We start from the raw sequence: 16,334 nt of genomic DNA, 5'->3' as shown, positions 1-16,334 counted from the left end.
AATCTATTTCTACCTCCGGATGGTACTAATAAAATGGATTTACAGACAAGCGCTTGTGAAAATTGGGCGTTCTAAAACTTCCAGAAAATTCCAATAAAAGATGTGAAGCGTGAATGCTAATTTAAGTGGAACCGAAAGGGACGTGTCCTTGGGATTTTCAGCTGCCTACGTTCACCTGCAGTCATTTAGGTGGATGTTATCTGCTAAATCTTCCCAGAATAAAATGCTTAGAGGCTTGACTCTGTCTCACATTCAGTCAAGGTTTGGCATAGTGAAGAATGAGTCGGCTAAGTGTGTAGCAAGCGAACAGCTCAATACTAATTGTGTGTCGCAGTGTGTAATCCCACCGACAGCCTGCCTGAGAATTTTTGTCGTCACCTAAAATCTTAAAGTTTTGCTCAGTTCAGACATATTCTGTGCTTAGTGGGACTGTGCCTTAAAGCACACGATTCCAGAAATTAGTCAAGGTGCTCATAAATTTGTCCATCTAAAGAAGGCTAGTGTGACGGCTTACAATAGCCTACTTCTCAGTGTTCACTGAAAATTGCAAGTTCCTAACGATTTTGAATTTTAACTAAAAGTATTTGAAGTCATGAGGAAAACATTTGTGCATGCTAAAAAAAAAAAAAACAACGGGTCTTTGGATAAAAGGAAGTAACTTTGTTCTAAAGTACAGCTGTTTCTTTAAAGAGGGAGAACACGGATGTGTAAGGAAAGTTGTGGAAAGCTTGTGGAAAAACGGATATGGTCATGCTCTGTGAAATAAAAGCAAATGAGTCTCGATATCAAGGACACGGCAAAATTCGAATTTTGTTTTCGGCGAACAAGACAATGTTTTCTCAAACGGTTAGTCTGCTGCTCTTCGTGTTGAAAGATTGCAAAAGGTTTTCTAATGGTTTTATCAAAGCAGTTTCTCATGCTTCAAGTCTCAAGGAGTCGTCTGAGTATTGAAGAAAATGAGATCCCCCCGGTAAAAGGACTAAAAGCTAAACGTTGCTCACGACTGTGGAACCTTCTGTATTTGCCTTTGAGGTATTTTGTGGTCATGCTGGTTAAGTGGATAAGTATTGCTTCTTGGCAACGTATCATCTTATTGAGGCAAGTGCCGAAGAAACTTCCTTCTGACGGCGTCCCAGAATCAAGTTCAAAAAGGTGCTTATACCTCTACTTAACTCTGATATTTTCCCGAGGGCCCCTGGAACCTGTCAGAGGAATTTTTTCTCCTCGTCGGGGAAAATATTTGGCTAATTTGGCCTATTTATCTGACTGACACACACACACACACACACGCACGCACGCACGCACGCACGCACACATTTATTTATTTGTTTATTTATTTACCTGGAGAGCACTGCCAAAGGGAATGATGCTAAACTTTGTGACTGAATGTTCTGTGTCACAAAAATAATCCAAATTTCCTCATGTCCACTGTCTTAGGGTAAGCTCTCTCATCAGATCTTTAACCGTTGTCATTTGTCAGTCTTTTGTCATTTCTAGTCACTGTTTTATTACTCCTAAGCTAGTCAAGAGCTAGATTTCAGCAGAACAGGTATTAGTTACCTAGGATGACTACGTAAACTAAGGAAGATGATTTTGTGGCTTTTTGTTTCGAGTGTTGCCCATAAGCTGCCAACAGTTTAGTAAATGACTGCCTGTATAAGCAGAACTGAAACTTTATCTTTCTACCTGATCCCTCCAGAATTTAAAAACTCTCCGTGGCTATTGTGATACTTCCTGGCAGTCTGTTTATTTGCATGAGTTCAATAGGAATCTGCTTTCCCTGTAAGAGGACCCATTAAAAACACTGGTGATATTCGCAAGGCTTTGACTGGAATGGGATACCTGAGAGGCACGTGTGTAAACTCAGATAGGAACGGACAGCTTTAAGGAACTAAGGTAGACCTGACAAAAGCCAACAAAGCCCCTTGGAAGAACAGGCCTGGTACCTTGCTTATAGGGTTCCCAGCAGCCTGACGAGGTGACTGAGGAAGGTCACCTCCTGGCAGGTACGGGAACCTCAGGATGTCTCGGGGACCTGGAGAAGGGAGGAATTCACCCAAATCTACAGGTACTGCAGGCAAAACCCGATGGCGAGTCTGGCTTGGCTATCTGGCCTCACGGGGCCTTTGAAAGTTCCATCTGAAATTCCTTGTGAAAAGTGCCAGCAAAGCCCATTTAAAAAAGCCTACGTAATCGATTGCTCTTCTGGATGCGTTTATGCAAATAATCGAGCCAAAGATTAGTTATTTTCTAGGGGAGAGTAGTATCGTTTCAATCACGCGGCCTTTATCTGTACTACATCCTAGTACTAGTCATGGGGACAACATAAACTGAATTCAGAATTCTAGTTTCCCCAGAAAATATCTGGCTACGATTCTCCAGATGTGTTAGTTGTTGTTCTTCTCCCCCCATCATTTCTATTAAAGTTTCGCTCTTTCCGGTTCCCATATTCCACCACGCATTCTTCATCTCATCACGTTGGTCCTTCCGGAATGGAAGATCCAACTGCAGATGTTGCTATTTAACCTCATAACGCCATTGGTTCTACCTTGCCTAGAGGCCATAAAACTGCAAATAGTCATAGAAATGGAACCCGGAATAGAAGTGCCCGTCTTCCGAGGGCCTCCTCAACTGACCGCTGATGGAGACCTGACTGCGCCCTTTAGTGCACCCCTTCTCAGCATGAAGCAGCCAGAGCGGTCGTCGTCGCCCCCCTTTCCCTAGCAGCAGCTAGGGTCTCTATCTGTAGAGGGGGGAATGAGACAGGGACCCGTGGGCTTAGACAGAGTAGGGTGAGGGCCTCCGGAGAAAGCAAGGCAAGACATTCACGGTCGAAGCCATGTCACAATCCATGTCAAGTCCCTATCGAAACTCTGTGTTCAGCGGTATGCAGAGTCGAGGTCACACTAATTCTCTAGGGTCGAGACACTAGACTAGGAATGTAGACATCTTCAGTGAGATCAGTTCCAGGTCAGAAGGCCAGGAGCGACTCGGCCTTGAATGTTTTGAGCGTTCGGCAAAGGCATCTCAGCATAACCCGTGACTTCACTGTCAACAGCCCTGGCAGACAGACAGCAACCCAGCCGGCCCATCTTGAGGGCAGGGCAGCACAGGGCAGGTGGTGCAAGTCCACACCCTAAGCCCTCAATTCTCAAAAATCCTCCACTGCCTCTAAATCCCCTAGACAACACACCACCGCAGGCTCTCTTGTTCCCTCCTGGGGTGAGCCAAGAGCCCCTTCCGCCCCCCCACCCCCACCTCTCTCACTTTATTTCTAAACAAAGAAAGCCTCTCCCTGGCTCTCCTACCTTGGGTGTCTGTGAAACTCATTCTTGGACTTCACAAACAAGAACCCTGGCATCGTCAACTCAAAGAATCGGGTGGCCACTGGAAAGGCTTCCTAGCTTTCTCCACCTACGTTATCCTCCATGGGGTTCTTTCCCTCTGGGTACCTAGTTTCTCACTGTCCTTCAGGGTCAAGAAGACCCTTCACCAGAAAACTCCTAGGGGGTGCTGAATATCACCTTCCGATCTTGTCAAGTTGTGACTCCGAAACTACTCAGTCTTCTTTCTTTGAAAATATCTTGTCGGTTTCCAGCCAGGACAGAGGTGAAATATCTTTGGCACTATTGAAAAACACCCCATTGGGTGTAAGGAGTGGAACTCCCCAAAGAGGGTGCAGAGGACATGACCTTCCTAGGCTCCAGAGCCACTGGCAGAGACAGCAGCAGGGAAGAATGGACGCCCCACCCACCCTGCCATAGGTGCCAGGTAGGCAGAAAGCCAAGCCCAGGTGTAGGATGTTCTGAGAAACAATGAAAGAAAGAAAGAAGGGAGGGAGAGAGACAGAGACAGAGAAAGAAAGGAAGGAAGGAAGAAAGAAAGGAAGAAAGAAAGAAAGAGAAAGAAAGAAATGGTAAGAAGGCAGTGGCTATTCCTGGGAGACCAAGGCTCCTCCTTAACAAATATGTCTGGATTTGGAAAGGAAGAGACAGTGTTACTTCCCTGCCTTGCTTGGACCCTACAGACACAGATTCGGAAGAGCTGCTTCCGGCAAAGATGTGGGCTTCTGCCAGTCCTCCCAGGATGCTCTCTCTATCTACCGGCTCTGGTCCCTACCAGATTTCCCCTTGGTGGCCGTGGAAAGGAATAAAGTAGCAGTTGGAGTTACATTCAGCATTACAGTCCTTCCTTTCTCCCCCACACTGACTTCACATCTCCCCACCCCCATATTTTCTCCCCTCATACATATCCTCTCAAGGCTTATTTGTCATTCGCTTTTTGTAACGACGCTTTCTTCGAGGCTATGCTGGGATCTGGAAGACTTTGCTTAGATTCTAGTTGGAATGCTCCTCCTAGTGGCCAAAGTTCTTCTAGGTCGTCATTACCCTGAGGGCTGGCAGTGATTTTTCGGAGCCCTCGCTTTCAACCCGTGGGATTTTCTAACATATTTTGGTTCAGCTGTGTCTGGCCACCAATGGTGCTGTCACTCACTTTTCTGTCCCATCGGTCACAGGGTTTCCAACAGGATGGTTATGAAGCTAACTCCTCAGGACGTAAAATGAGCTGAGTATGATTTGGCTAGATAGTCACAGCCTCCAGACCCATGGTTTCTGGTGACGGAAGATGGCGCGCCTGCTTAACTTTTTCAAGTTTCAAGGATTCTCCTCCCTGCTGCCCACTGACAAATCCAAAACTCTCTGGGGACCGACAGGGAGAGGGAGGAAGGGAGGGAGAGAGAGAGAGAGAGAGAGAGAGAGAGAGAGAGAGAGAGAGAGAGAGAGAGAGGAGAGATGTGGAGATGGATGTCAGAAGACATCAAAGGGCTTCGTGAGCCCTGACCGATGCGAGCCAGAAGGAGGGGACTGGACTGAGGCCTGGGACAGGGACAGGAGGAGTCTGCTTCACCAGCAGCAGCCGGGCCCGGTGAACGGGATCCCTGTGTCCGCCCGCCTCAAGAAACAGGGCATGTTTAGGAGGGTGCGGGGCCCGAAGGGGAGTTTGTGGGTTGGGGGGCCGGCCCACCCCCCCAACTCCCACCCCCCAAAAGCGTGTCCCAGGTGTTCCGGTTGCACACTGCACTTGCACGGGGGAAGCGTGGGGACCCGTTTCCAGGTGGTGTGTGTGTGTGTGATGTGTGAGGTCAAGGGGCTTTGGTGAAGATTGTCCCGCAGGTTGGTTTTGCTCGCTCGCTGGCTGGCTGGCTCGACCCCCGCCCCTGGCGTCTTTTTCCAGGAGGGCGTGGATGTCTGACCGCCCCGATCCCCTTGGGCAGGGAGGCAGTCGGTCAGGGCTTTCCTCCCTTGAGTGGCCTTGGCACACCTTTGCGGGTAGGGCGGGGGCGTTGTGTATTTTCCTCGGTCGGCTCTTGCCTCTGCCGCCACAAAGAATGGAAGGGCAGAGACACGGTAATGAAGCAGCAGACCAAACGTTTTATTGTAAGTGACTGAAAGAGAGGAAAAGTGCAGGCCACCTCAGGGAGGAGGGGCGCCCTCGCCCCGAGAGGTTTCCGTTTTATTGGAAGAGAGCAAGTGTACACTTGGAGAGAGGGGAGTGTGAGATAAAGTTTGAAGGCATGAGCTTAGAAAGTGCAGGCGACCTCAGAGAGAGGAGCGCACCTACGGTTTCAGAGTCGGGTTTTCGGTTTTTATTTCATAGGCTAGGCAGTGGACGATGATCAGGAATGCTGCGACCCCGGGCCGGTTGCGGACCGGCCAAAGTGCCCCCAGAATATTCATCTTTGTTCAGACATTAAGTTTCTTCCTCCCTCCCTCCCTCCTCCTCCTCCTCCTCCTCCTCCTCCTCCTCCTCCTCCTCCTCCTCCTCCTCCAGAAAATATACTTCGTTGATCCCTCTCCTGGGTAATCAGCTTCTGTGTGGAAACATATCAGTCAAGATGGTCTGCCTTGCCTCCAGTGGGGGCTGAGGCGCCATCGGTTTGATTAAAATGCAATCTTAGCTTTAAGACAGAATTCTTCCTGAAGAGGCTGGGCCTTTGGGCAGGTGCTCAAGTCAGTCTGACGCTGGTATGTGCTCACTGACACGAGGAAAGCACAGGCTACGGCTGAGATGCTTTTCTTTGCCTGGGGAGTATTCACACTTCTAGGCCAACTTGCTCCTGGCCTTGGCGCTTTCTATCTTTTCACTGGTTTACTCTCTGGGGCCCTTCTAGTACGCTGACCGGCCTTCTTCTCTTTCCCGCCCGCTCCTCTCTGTGTTCCTGCCAAACACATGTGCCCGGAGTTCTGCTGGGTTCAGGCCGGTTTGGTTCGTGCGTCTGTCCATCGGCCGACATCACGACGAGGTCTCCGTGGGGTTGGAGCCTTTCCTTTATTCCTGTTTCCTGACAAGGCCGTCTGTGGCGATTCCGGTGACTTTGCCTGTCCCTCCCTAAGTCTTTAGGAAGAGAAACGTGTCCTTACAAAGAACACCCACCGTGTGGTGGTATACATACACGTGGACTCACAGGTATAGGTGTCTATGGGTACACGGGCACGCACGCCTATGAACGCGTGAGCGTATGCATGCGTGCTTGCGTGTATGTGCGTGCTTACTCTTTTCTTTCAATGCCAGAGGAAAATGCTACTCCTTGTGCTTGTTCTTCTTCTTGCTCTTGTTGTTGTTGTTCTTGCTCTTCTTTTCTTTCTTCTTGGTGTCCTTTCTTACCTTCTTCTTTCTTCTTGTTCTTTACATCTTTTCTTCTTCTTCTATCTTCTACTTCTTTGCTGTTTTCTCTCTCTTCTTCTTCTTCCTGTTCTTCTGCCTCCTCTTTCTTCTTCTTCCTTCTTTTGCTTTTCTTTCTCTCTCTCTCTCTCATCCTTTCTCCTTCCCTTTTTCCCTCCCTTTCTCTTTCTCTGTTTTCTTCCACCCCCTTTCTCTTCTCTCTCTCTCTCTCTCTCTCTCTCTCTCTCTCTTCTGTTCCTCCCTCCCTCTCTTCTCCCTGCCTCCCTCCCTCCCTTCCTTTTCTTTGGGGTGGGGATATCATTAATGAAGAACTACATGAGGAGCATTATGTTTCCTAGGCTTCCCCCATCACCAAGTCCGCCCCCTCCCCCCCACCCCGACGGTCACTGTCCATCAGCGTAGTAAGATGCTACAGAATCACTACTTGTCTTCTCTGTGTTGTATGACCCTCCCCGTGCCCCTCCACCCACATTATGTCTGCTAATAGTAATGCCTCCCCTTCCTCCCCCCCTTATCCCTCCCTTCCCACCCACCCTCCCCAGTCCCTTTCCCTTTGGTAACGAGTTACTCCATTCTTGGGTTCTGTGAGTCGACTGCTGTTTTGTTCCTTCAGTTTGTATTCTTTGTTCTTATACTCCACAGATGAGTGAGATCGTTTGATACTTGTCCTTTTCTGCCTGGCTTATTTCACTGAGCATAATACCCTCTAGCACCATTTCTTCTCATGGCCGAATAATAGTCCACTGTGTTTACATACCACATCTTCTTTATCCACTCATCTACGGATGGACGACTTAGGTTGCCTCCATTTCTTGGCTATTGTAGGTAGTGCTGCGATGAACATAGGGGTGCATCTGTCTTTTTTCAAACTGGGCCGCTGCGTTCTTAGGGTAAATTCCTAGGAGTGGAATTCCCGGGTCAAATGGTATTTCTATTTTGAGCTTTTGGAGGAACCCCCATACTGCTTCCCCCAATGGTGGAACTGATATACATCCCCACCGGCAGTGTAGGAGGGTTCCCCTTTCTCCACAACCTCGCCAGCCAACATTCGTTGTTGTTTGTCTTTTGGATGGTGGCGATCCTGACTGGTGTGAGGTGATAGCTCATTGTGGTTTTAAATGGCATTTCTCTGACGGTGATGAGCGATGTGGAGCGAGCATCTTTTCCTGTGTCTGTTGGCCATCTGATTTTCTTCTCTGGAGAAATGTCCGTTTCGATCCTGTGCCCGTTTTTTCATTGAATTATTTGCTTTCTGCCCGTTGAGGTGCGTGAGCTCTTAGTCTATTTTGGAGGTCAACCCTTTATCGGATCTGTCACCTACGACTATATTCTCTCATACTGTAGGATGCCTTTTTGTTCTATGGGTGGTGTCCTTTGCTGTACAGAAGCTTTTCAGCTTGGTATAGTCCCACTTGTTCATTTTTTTTTGCTTCTGTTTCCCTTGCCCCGGGGAGATAATGGTCATGGAGAAGTCGCTCATGTTTACGTCCAAGAGATTTTAGCCTAGTTTTTTTTTTTTGAGAGGGCACCTCTCCTATGTATTGATCAAATGGTTGTTAACAGCAATAAAATTCTGTGGAGGGGACTCGATGCTGAGGACCTATGGAGTGGAGGGAATGCACTTGTTTCCCTCAAGTTCGTTCAGAGAGATAATTTACTGTGCTATAATACAGACTTACTAAAATGCCCTCTTGAGGTACCGTGTCACGGAGCTGGTGCACAGTTTAGCTTCTTTTGCTCCTTCCTGCCTTAGCTCTCTCTCCTCATTAAGCAGCGTTGCAGGGAGAGGGCCACGTGGCATGCCAGGTCAGTGAGAGCCCAAGTGGACCAAAAAAGAAGAGCATAAAAGTGATAACTTACCTACACGGCACGTTGGCTGTCACACCAGCTGCAGGTGAACTCAGTTCCAACTTGGCCTGCGCCGGAAAGGCGAGCTGAACGTGTGAGTCCTCCCAGGAGTTAGACCTCTTTCGAGTGTGGGTGAGAGAAGGATTCAGTCATTACACCGGTTCTGGAGGTAGGGGGACAAAACCGTGTAATGATGTCCCCGAGGACAGGGTCTCTGTGTCCCTCAGCTCACCTGCAGAAATCTGAGAGGTCCCAGAGGAGAGAGCTTGCAAACTGATGGCTGAAGCACTGTCTGTGATGTAAGGTGGAAGGTGAGCTCTCGATATTCAGGAGAGTTGAGGGTTTAGAAGCTGACAGGAGCAAAAGGAACGAAGAGGGGAAATGGACTTTCTGCACGTGTACGGTGACAGCCTGTCGAAAAATGTCTTTTTAATTTAGCGCACCTGCAAACCCACTCGATGACACACCCCTCGCTACCCCCAATTCCCACCCTGGCAGCCCCGACCCCCCTCAGTTTCCCGTTGTGACACAGATTCTGGAAACGGCTCTTTTCTCCACCATCTCCCTCCGAGTTCTCCCCCCCCTACCATCCATCCAACCTCCTTAACCCAAGCCTTTCGCCAAAAACTGTTACTCGCGATACTGCCCTGGTTAAGAAGGTGGTTTCCTTTGGGATTTGAGCTCACAGCCTCGCTGGCTCACCGGCTTACACGGGGCGCTCTTTCCGAGCTTCCAAGAACTCGTTCTTACACCATCCCAAGGAACAGTCAAGTCTTCTCCCCGCCCCAAGGCGGGATCTGGGATTCCTAGACGGCTGCTTCTGCCCTAGATTTGTTGGGAACGCCATCTCCAACCACCACCGGAAGCTGAGCTTATCAGGGGTACGTATGGTCATGCCACGCTCTTCAAGTAAACCAAGTCTCGGTCATCTGTCGTCCTACCAAGTGTTGCACACGTGCTGCGTTGCTAATGCCGTCTGCTACGTGAATGCTGCTCTCTCTCGGGAGATCATCTTAGCATATATTCAGACGATAGCTGTTTCCGGGTTCAGCTCCGACCATTCTGGTCCTGAGAAGTTCCTATTTCACCTTTCCTCTTGCACTGGCTCTAGTTGTACGATTACGTCTGGCAGGGAACCGTCAGCATGTCTTCAGGAGCCTCAATATTTAAAGAATGGCCTTACAGAGAGTGTTTTGCTCACTGATCAGTGTTTATTTTTTATTTTTTATTCTTCTTATTTTTTTGAGAGGGCACCTCTCCTATGTGTCGATCGGATGGTTGTTAACAGCGGTAACATTCTGTGGAGGGGACTCGATGCGCAGTCACCCATCAAGCCCCAGCCTCATCCTCGAGGGTCTCCCATCTTCTGCAGCATGACGAACAAGGTGTTCCACGGTGACCTAGTTCTTACCCAGTGACTAAGTTCTTACCTGGTGAACGGTGGCTAAGGGCAGTCGTTATCACGGACGCGTTCGGTTTTGATCACGCCTGGTGAACTCTCAACCGTCCAGTCGGCTATGATGGTTTCGATTGATTTTTATACTCGATTTATATGTGAATCCCACATGTCTCTCCCTTCCTTACTTTTTATTTTCAGTTTTTAATAAAATGCTGAAGTGGTCGGTAGATGCAGGACGAAGGCAGGAGACATAGTTTAGTGCTGTCAGAGGGAGGGCGAATGTAGACGATCAGGTCTGTGCCTGTAGACTGAGTATTAATCCGAGCTAGACAAGGGGCACAGAACATCCACGGACGCAGAAGATTCCTCTCCAAACGGCGGGGGGTCGGGGGGTGGGGTGGGGGGGAGGCTCTAAGCCTCACCTCCGTGGATCCCCAGTTTCTCGCCTGATGGCGCCCCCCTGCGACCTGTGCCTGCCTTATAGGTTGTTCCTCCCGTGAGGAATCTTACCCGTCTCTGGCTAACCCGCCGCCGCCGTCTTCCGGGGCCATACGGGCAACTGTGAAGTCGGTGAGTGAGAGAGGAGCCGTATTCTTTGAAAGGGGTTATTAGCTTTTTGGCTTCTTTGCAGATGTGTGCCCTGTGGCTTCTGTGCCCGGCCTTTGTCTTGAGGTATCTTTACCGCTCGGAAAGGAGGACGCTACTCGGTGATTTTCGATATGAGGCACGGATTCTACGAAAGGGCTGTCATTAGGAAGGAAAGGAAGAAGAAAAGCTATAGAGGTATAGCAGACGGGAGAGAACACGGGAAGATGGATTCTCTCTCTGACATAACTTCTTGTAGAGTAACCTAAAAGCCTGTGTATGTAGGTTTTAGCAGACTGCGGCTGATCAGACGGCGAGTTCGCACCTTCACAGAATGGGAATACGGACACAGGGCGAAAGCAGACCTACGGTTACCGGCCCTGTCCGGTGAAACCCAGAAAACCAGCGAGGTACCTACCCCCTAGGCATTGGTGAAAACTTATCCATCACAGGATGGATATTGTCTAACTGCACGTGAACGGTTTGAGAGAAATCAGACGAATGAAAGAAAACACACGGCGCATCCCTGGGAACGGTCCACATCCCATTATGTTCTTTTCACGGTAGATAGTCTACAGTCTCACGACTTTGGAGCGCTGCGGCTTGCACTCCTCCTGATTGTGGGTTGAGTTCCGACAATAGCGATGCAGTCAAGTCCGTTGTTGGACTGTACGCACGGGCCCGCTTAGATACCTCCTTCTTCCTTCCTTCCAACGGCGAGGCCAGGAAGCGGCGGGATGAAGGCAGCGACAGCTGCCACGGCGCCGCCAGGATCTTTGTTGAGGTTTTCTGACGATCCGCTTCTGGAATGACTCTCGCAGAGGAGGACGTTGACGGTGGAAGTTTTCTTCATGTCGTATCTTAATTCGTTTTCTGGGTAGGTAGCCAAATTAGGCTCTGATCCTCGGTATGCACACAAACCGACCCCTTTGCCCGCACTTGGTTATGACCTTTATACCGTGGTGAGGAACCTATTGGCGACCGCCACCGGGGAACTGCCTTTCTATTTATTTACTTTTCTAAGAGGACGAAATAGTATCCGAAACCTGTACTTCAGGGTGGGTGGCCATTTCTGACGGTATTCCTTCTTCCTAGGCGAGAGCGTGGGATGGGATGAGTTTCCGTTGGTGGGTGTCCTCCTTCCTCCCTTTGTGTTTACCCTCACGTGCGGGTGGGTGGGTGGGTGGGAGCCCCGGGGCGGCCCGGGATCGGATGGATGGGGGACCTTCACGGCGGCCGGTGGCGAGCTCTCGCCGGCCCTGCGATCCGGATCCGTCCCGCTGACGGACCGACCGGCGCCGGTTGTCGGGCGCCACCTGCCGGCCGCTTTTATGCGGCCTGTTCCCTCTCGAGCTGCGGTGACACCGGGCAAGGGACAGGACGTGGCCACGGTTCCCCGAGGCGGACTTCCAGGAGGACGCGGGTAGCGGGCGCTGCAGGCCCGGTCGTGCCGGGACGCCGGCGCGCTCTGCGCTCGCCGGAGACTGGGGCCGCGGATTCGCTTTCTCGGGTGGTGACTGTCGCCACGCACGCTCGGTCGCTCCCTTGGTGGCCTGGGCCCTGGGAGGCCGCCCGAACGGGTCGACTAGCAGCCAGCGCCGGTGTCCCTCCGCCCGCGGGGACCCACTCACCTACCCACCCGCCGGCCGACCGAGACGGCTGCGGCGGAGAGGGAGACGTAGACGCAAGAGGGAGGAGAGAGAGAGAGAGAGGTGGTCGCGCGCTGTGCCGCGCCGCCCTTTCTGTTCCTTCTCCGTGGCCAGGCCCTCCTCCGTGCGTGTCACACGTCTGCCCGGGCCTCCGCCCCGCCCCGCCCCGCCCCGCTCCGCTCGCTCGGCTCGGCGTCCGGCTCCGGAGGTGGGGCTGGGCCCCGTGGCGTACGGGGTGGTCCTCGTGGGGCTCCAGGGGCCTGCCCGCGGTCCCTCGTGTGGGATCCGTTCGTTGTAGGCGCTCACGTTTGGGGGAGAGGGATACGGCCCCTTGCCCCTCCATTCCGTATGTGTGGAAGGACCGGCCCGGCCCGGCCGGCCCGGCATTGTTTCCTTTCTTTTACACAAGTCTCGTCTCTTTGAAGGCCTCCCCTCCCGCCGACTTATCTCCCGGATGTGGGGACCGACCGGCGGCTGGGAAAGGGAAGGGTGATCGCGATCCCGATCCCGATCCCGATCCCGACCCCGACTCCGCTGCCGCTGCCGCGTGTCCCCGGGCCTCCCTGCTGTCACCCACCGACCCGCGCCCCGCCGACTGTCTGACCCCTCCCCCTCCCCCTCCCCCTCCCCCTCCCTTTCCCGCAAGCCCACTTCAACCTCCCAACCCCCCCCAAGGGTCGACCAGATGGCCCCGGGAGCCCTGGAGCCCTGGTGACAGTGGTGTGATGCTGGGGGGATTGGGCCCGGTGGGGACAGGCCACGCGCTCGTCATGGGGGGACCCCGCTGTCCGTGGGGTGGCCCTGTGATTCCTCTCTCGAGAGGCGGTCCGATTGTACCTGCAGAGAGGTGCTGACACCCTGTCACTCGGTGCTTGTCGCTGAGGGACTCTGGGACCTCTCTTGGACGTGCGTGGCACGGCTCCGGGCTTCTTGAGCGTGTGCGGCCGGATAGATGCCCGGCTCCGCTCCTGCATTCCCTGAGGTCGCCACCCGCGTGTGCCTGTGCGCTGGCTCTTGTCGCGTGCGCCCAGGGAGGTCCCGATCTGGGTGCGCACCCTCACGGTGCCTGGTGACCCAAGGGCGGCGGGGGAGGAGGAGACGTGCGCGTGCGCGCGTGTCCGGGTCCTCTTGCCCTGCGTGGTGCTCTCCCCGCCTGCCTGCGGTTGTGTCGTGATGGACTCCCCCACGACCCACCCTGGAGGCTCTGTGCCTCGTGTGTTGGGCGCTTGTCTGGCGTGGGGTTCTCTCGACTGCACCGACTCCGGGGGAAGCAGGCCCCGTCGTCGTTTCCTGGCCTCGGCGGGCTGCCCTCCTCCCACACGCGGCGGGGGCGTCGTCCCCGTGTGCTCCTGATCGATGTGGCGATCTCGCGCTCTCCTGGGCCGGGCCTGAACCGCGCCGGAGCGAGGGACAGACGTTCGGAGCGAACGGGACTGCTCTTCTCGCTGTGCGCGCGCGGGGCCCCTCGCCTCCTGCCCTGTCCCCGCCCACGCCCCCACATCTGCTGCTGGGCTGCGTGGTGTGGGTGAGAAAGGAAGAGAGGCCAGGGGCGTGCGGAGTCCGGCCCGATCTCGTCCTCCCGCCCTCTGCCTCACGGCGTGGGCGGGCCCGGGGTCCCTGGACGCAGCGGACACCCTCGCGTTGGCCTGTGGGCCGTGTCCTGGCGGGCGGGCCTCTCTCCCGTGGTAGGGGAGGGAGGCCGCCACGCCGCCACGCGGCGAGCCCTTCTCCCGGGTCCCGCCGGCGTGTGTTGCTCGGTCCTCTTGTGGTGCTCCTGGAGCGCTCCAGGTCGCCCGTCAGGTGCCTGAGGCCGAGTGGCGGTGTCGTTCCCTTCCCCCAGCAAGCTTCCCCTGCTCGGCTTGCTGCCGCGGTGGAGTGGAGTGAGTGGAGTTGTGAGTGCCTTGCAGAAGTTCCCGTGAACGAGTGGGGGGTCGAGGCGGTAAGGGAGGCACGCCCGGCCCGTGCCCCTCCCCGACCACACACCGTGGGGGTGTGTGGGGGGAAGGGGGTTTTGTGCGGCCCGGGGATAGGGTGCCTCGTCGGTCCCGCTCGCGTGCCGCGGGGGGGCCGACTCCGTCGGGCGCCGTCCCCGTCGGGGCTGGTGCGCTGGCGAGACGCGTGGGCGTGTGACTGCTGCGGTGGGCCGAGCCAAGGACGCGGGGGTGCCGTGGCCGTCTTGGCCAGGCTACCGTCTCACTGGCTCCTTTTGTTAGCTCTCTGGCGTGCTTTGTTTGATGAGTTGCCGCTGTGCGCCTCCAGTGGCACGCGAGAACAGGGAGGCAAAAGGGCGAGCCTGAGGCCCACAGGCACAAGCTCGTGGCCCCCAGCCGTGAGTGACCGCTCATGCCGTCAGCCTGTGCTGCTTTTTTTTTTCTTTTTTCCCCACTATTTTATTTTTTTTTGTTTTTACCCCTACCGCAGACCCCCCCGCCTCCACGTCTCCTCACTCCACGCCCTCGTGAGCAAAAGCCACCGACACCGCCTTGGCCCTTCTCGTGTCAGGCCGGCGCGTGTGTGGGTCCGAGCCGTGGTGCTCTGGTGGGTCGGGGAGCGATACGCCCTCGGTGAGAAAAGCCTTCTCTAGCGATCCGAGAGGGTGCCTTGGGGTACCGGACCCCCCAGCCGCTGCCCCTCCTTTTCTGCGCGTAGTGGGCAGAGCTCCCTGCCACTCCCCGTGGTGAGGGAGTCCGCCGGCCTCCACCCCTACCTACCGCAGGTGGGGGTGGAGCTGGGCGCCGCTCTTTGCCTACCGCGGCCCGCGCCTCCCCCTTGGGAATCGGGGGAGGGTCCCGCGGGCCTTGGCCGGGCGTCCGGCACGCGTGGAGGCAGGCGCGGTGGTGTGGTGCAAGGAGGAAGGAAGGACGGGGCCCGGGTCCCCGAGCCTCCGCCCCGCCCCGCTGCGAGCGGCTCCGCGTCCCGAGCTGCAACGGGCAGCAGCGGTGCTTTCGGCAGGTACGTGGTGTAATAAGCAGGAGCCGCCTCGCTCGGGGGCGTCTCCCTGGGGCCGCGGTCCTGGAGTGGGCCCGCCCGGATGGGTGGAGAGAAGACGGGCAGGGCGGCGAGTAAGGCCCGGCACTCGCCGCCCTGCTGCTGCTGCTGCTGCTGCAGTGGGCGCTTCACATGAGAACCCAGGGCCCTTGCCCTCGTGGTGGTTGGGATCTGTCCGGCGGGAGCCTCGGAGGGGGCTGCTGGCATCCTGGGCGGTGCGGGACCGCCCTCGTGCGTGGGGCGGTGGGATCCCGCGCCCGCTTTACCCGGTCGCCCGGCCGTGCCCCGAGGCCCCCGTCTGGACTTGTGCCCGCTCCGCCCTTGGTGTGAACGCGCACCCCCACGACCCGCCTCCCCGTCGCCACCGGCAGTGCCGAGCCGCCTCCGCAGATGCGACCTGCTCCTGGCGTGTTGCCGCCTAACTGTCCGGGAGCCGAAAGCGCCCCTGGTCCCGGAAGGGGGGGCGTCGCTGCCCCGTCCGCGGCCGTGCCGTGGCTACGGCGGGGCGTGGCGTCTCCGCGTGAGGCGCTCTCGGCACCCGGCGTTGGAAGGGAGTGGCTCCGTGCGGCGGTCGGGCGCTGTGTGGCCACGGGGACGTGGGTCGGTGGCGTGCGGGCGTCCCGGCGCTGGCCGTGGTGGCACCGCCAGCACGGTTGGGGTGGCCCGTGGGTTCGACGGAGGCCCGGCCGCTTTGCTTTCCTGGGTGCCGCGGGACCGCCCTCGTGCGCGGAGGCCTCTGGCGGTGAGACCCCGTGTTGCGCGCTCCAGGTCTGAGGCACGCTCTCGAGCCCCCGGGCCGCCTCCCCCGTCCCCCCGCCTTCGCGGGGTTCCGACGGCCACGCCTCCTCTCTCCACCTGTCTCGGCTTTGCCCGATCCGGGGGTCCCGCGCCCCGACCCTGTGTGTCTCGCTCTCCCGGCCCGTGCGGCCCCGCTCCGCTACGTGCCTGCCGCCGCTCGCCCGGTGGCGTCGTCGCGAGTGGGCGCGAGGGGACGCTCCCCCGCCCCGCCTCTGCCCCCGTGGCGTCCCGCCCCGGTGCGCGTGCCCGGAGCGCGCGTCGGGCCCCGGCTGGCCGTCGTCGTGGCCGCCCGTGAGCGCTCTCCCGTGCGGGGAAGGTGGTGTTGGGGGTGTGGAGGGTGGCCGGGCTTCGGTCCGGTTCCCCGACGCCCCCCTCCCCGCGGC

Source organism: Manis pentadactyla, chromosome 18 (assembly GCF_030020395.1).
Source record: "Manis pentadactyla isolate mManPen7 chromosome 18, mManPen7.hap1, whole genome shotgun sequence".
Classification (NCBI taxonomy): Eukaryota; Metazoa; Chordata; class Mammalia; order Pholidota; family Manidae; genus Manis; species Manis pentadactyla.
This window is presented reverse-complemented; position numbering follows the sequence as displayed.